Here is a 3,922-nt window from a genome sequence, read left to right as displayed (position 1 = left end):
CTCTCAGATAAGATTTTTTTGCTCACCCTCAAAACTTGATTCTCGGTCGAGCGGTGCCGTATCATCCTCAAAATTTGATTCTCGATCGAGTGGTGCCGTATCACCCTCAAAACTTGATTCTTGGTCAAGCGGTGTCGTATCACCCTCAAAACTTGATTTTCGATCGAGCGGTGCTTTATCACCCTCAAAACTTAATTTTCGATCGAGCGGTGCCTTATCACCCTCAAAATTTGATTTTCGGTCAAGCTGTGCCATATCACCCTCATACATTCTCTATCGGTTAAGTGGAGTCATTTCCTCATTAACTTCTAGTTCGTCTAAATCTTTTACTAGATTTAGCGAATGATTCCAACCCGTTTGAATCTTTTTCAAGATTTAACGAATGATTCTTCAAAATTTAGCAAAAGATTCTTGATCGTCTGAGTTTGTGATTTTTGACCATTCGGGTCGACTGTTACTCTCAGGTAAAAGACCGAAAGGTCACTTGCCAGAAGAGTACAGAATGAAGACTATTACTCTTAGACGTGTGACTGGATGGGTCACTCGATAATAGAGTGCGGAATGACAGAATGAAGACCGTTACTCTTAGATGTGTGACCGGATGGGTCACCCGATAATAGAGTGCGGAATGACAAAATGAAGACCGTTACTCTTAGACGTATAACCAGATGGTTCACCCGATAATAGAGTGCAGAATGACGGAATGAAGACCGTTACTCTTAGACGTGTGACCGGATGGGTCACCCGATAATAGAGTGCGGAATGACAGAATGTAGACAGTTACTTTTAGACGTGTGACTGGATGGGTTACCCAATAAAAGAGTGTGGAATGAAATTACTTTGAGTTGCTGAATGATCAGTATTATCATGAAGATTTGGTTATTCCTGAATTTTTTTTTATCGAAAGATTTCATCACCATTAACCACCTGTTTGGCTACTCCAGTTGAGTGGTACCACATTGCCCTCACATAATAAAGATTTAAGTTCTTCCCGAGTTTTCCTTTTGAGGTTTATCGAAGGATTTCATCGTGATCAACCATCTGTTTTGGCAACTCTGTCACCTTTGGGCAAAGCGTCAGCAGTACATGCTCTTGGTGACAAAATTAGTTGGTCTTTTATCTTTACCCTTCGGCTGTTGGCACTGGCCTCGGACAAAGAGGGGCAAACTGTAGACACCAATTTTTGTCACCACCTTCGGCGATGATGACAACAGGACACGGACAGACATCGGTATCTCTCTCAAGAAGGACTCTTGTCCCTACACCTAAACCAAATCACCCTAACATCCATGAAATGACTCATAAGACCCTTTACTGAACACTGAAGGAGGAACTGCTCACCCATGGGCCCAGAATGGCCCAAAATCAGCAAAAAGTGGTACTGTGCTCCCACAGCGCCGTGGGCTCCTTCCCACGGCATCGTGGGGATGTGTACTTGATTTCTACGACGCCATGAAGGGGTGTGACATCAGCCTGCTGACGTCACACACGGCGCAGTGGAAAATTCCCCCACGGCGTCGTGGACACGACGCCGTGGAGGACTTATCTGGCCAAGGGTGAGGGTCCTCCCTCCCTCCAAAATGGGGTTTTTGGGGTAGGGAGACCCTCCCAGCTCATTCTTTGGCCTCTTTTTTCCCAATTCTCTCCCTCTTGAGTGTCTGTTGGAGCGGGATTCTGAAGGTATGGGTAGATCCTTCGATTACCCATTCGAGTAAAGAGCGGTTCTTATCCCGCAACTTCGTTATCCCGTCAGTGTACGGATAACGAAAAATCCCCTTCGCATCCGTTATTCTGTCTGCATATAGATAACAAGAATCCCTTTTATAACCGTTACTCTACCCAAAGTTTGAGTAGCGAAACCCATCTCATATAGTCCTTACTCTATCCGATAAGAGAGAGACAAGCCGATTGTCCATCTCCACCTGAGCCGTGGGACATCACATATTTCGCACTCGGTGCGCTTTCATTTATTTTGTGTATTTCTTGACAGGTATCTGTCTTTTTCCTTCTTATTATTTTTTGGCATAATGTAGACAATTAAAGTAACTCATTTTAATGTACATAGTAAATGATTTTTCCTTCTTTGTCATGATTAGTGCATCATAACTTAGCCTTACATGTTAGTATAGGATATATTATTAAGGGAGAATATTCTAAAACTAGCATCTAGTAGAAAGACCGATTTATCTGGGCGAGGTGGGTGCCTAACACCTTCCCACCCTCGTAACCTGACTACTTACCCTGAATCTCTGACCAGACCATATGGAATCACGTAGCCTTTTTCGCTAACCCCGAATGGGGCTACACCCATTGGGTCCTAGGCCCTAATCCTAGGTGGCGACTCCATTCCTGTATAAAGCATGATCCCAATCCCCATGATGATATATCAGAATGATACGCCGTTATTCATCGAAGCTAATCCTTATCGCCATGAGGCTGAGGAATCCTCATCCCGAGGACCATGGTACTTATAGTTTCCCATCATAAAAATAGTTGCCCAGGCAAATGGCACCGGATGTCATCCTCAAGGTCAGAGACGAGATCGAACGGTTGCTCAAGGTAGGTTTCATCAGGACCACCAGGTACGTGAAGTGGGTGTCAAACATATTGTAGGTCATAAAGAAGAACGGGAAGTTAAGGGTGTGCATCGACTTTAGAGACCTGAACAAGGTCACCCCTAAGGATGAATATCCGATGCCAGTGGCCGACATGCTGGTTGACGCGGCCGTAAAGAATTGCATCATGTCTTTTATGGATGGCCACACCAGGTACAATCAGATCTTCATTGCAGAGGAGGATGTCCCAAAAATAGCCTTCCGCTGCCCAGGTGCCCTAGGGACGTATGAATGGCTAGTCATGCCATTCGGGCTAAAGAACGTTGGCGCCACTTACCAGCGGGGGATGAACACGATTTTCCACGATATGATCGGCACCTTTGTGGAGGTCTACATTGATGACGTTGTGGTCAAGTCAAAGTATGAGCACGAATACCTTGAGCACTTAAGGAGGGTGTTCTCTAGAATGAGGACTCACGGCCTGAAGATGAATCCACTGAAGTGTACTTTCGGAGTGGCAGTCGGCAATTTCCTCGGATTCTTGGTTCATCAGAAAGGAATTGAGGTGGACAAGAACAAGGCCAAGGCCATCCACGAGGTGAGGCCGCCTTCAAATAAAAAGGAGCTACAGAAGTTTCTGGGGCAGGTGAACTTCCTCAAGCGCTTCATTTCCAACTCCGCAGGGCGGACAAAGGTTTTCTCCTCGCTATTAAAGTTGAAGGCCGACGAGGACTTCAAATGGGGCGATACCCACCAGGAGGCGTTCGACCAGATAAAGGCTTACTTAACAAAGCCTCTGGTCCTAATGCTTCCAAGGGAAGGGGTATCTCTAAAATTGTACGTGTCCGCAGCGGAAGGTTCAATAGGGAGCCTACTCGCACAGGATAATGAAGCTGGGAAAGAACAGGCTGTGTTCTACCTAAGCCGGGCCTTGACGGAGGTGGAACGGAAGTATCCTGCGATCGAGAAGCTATGTTTGGCACTATTTTTCTCTTACAGCAAACTTAGGTACTATCTCTTGCCAACGACGGTGGACGTGGTTTGTCAGACCGATGTCATTAAGTACATGCTTACGTGCCCCATTTCTAGGGGAACGGTTGGAAAATGGACTCTCGCTCTCACTGAGTTCGCCCTCCAATATGTGCCCCAGAAGGGAATCAAAGGACAGGCGTTGGCAAACTTTCTGGCGGATCACCCTCCCATGGAGACAGCTAGGGAAATGATGGAAGTCCCTCTCATTGGCCTGACACCATGGAAGATTTTCTTCGATGGGTCCAAGACCGAGCAGGCCATCGGGGCAGGGGTTGTCTTACAGTCACCAGAAGGGACAGAGACCCAAGTGGCCTTTCGGATCAATTTCCCTTGTT

The sequence above is a fragment of the Telopea speciosissima genome, chromosome 5, assembly GCF_018873765.1.
Source record: "Telopea speciosissima isolate NSW1024214 ecotype Mountain lineage chromosome 5, Tspe_v1, whole genome shotgun sequence".
NCBI lineage: Eukaryota > Viridiplantae > Streptophyta > Magnoliopsida > Proteales > Proteaceae > Telopea > Telopea speciosissima.
The sequence above is the reverse complement of the archived record's forward strand: the minus strand, read 5'-3'. Positions refer to the sequence as shown.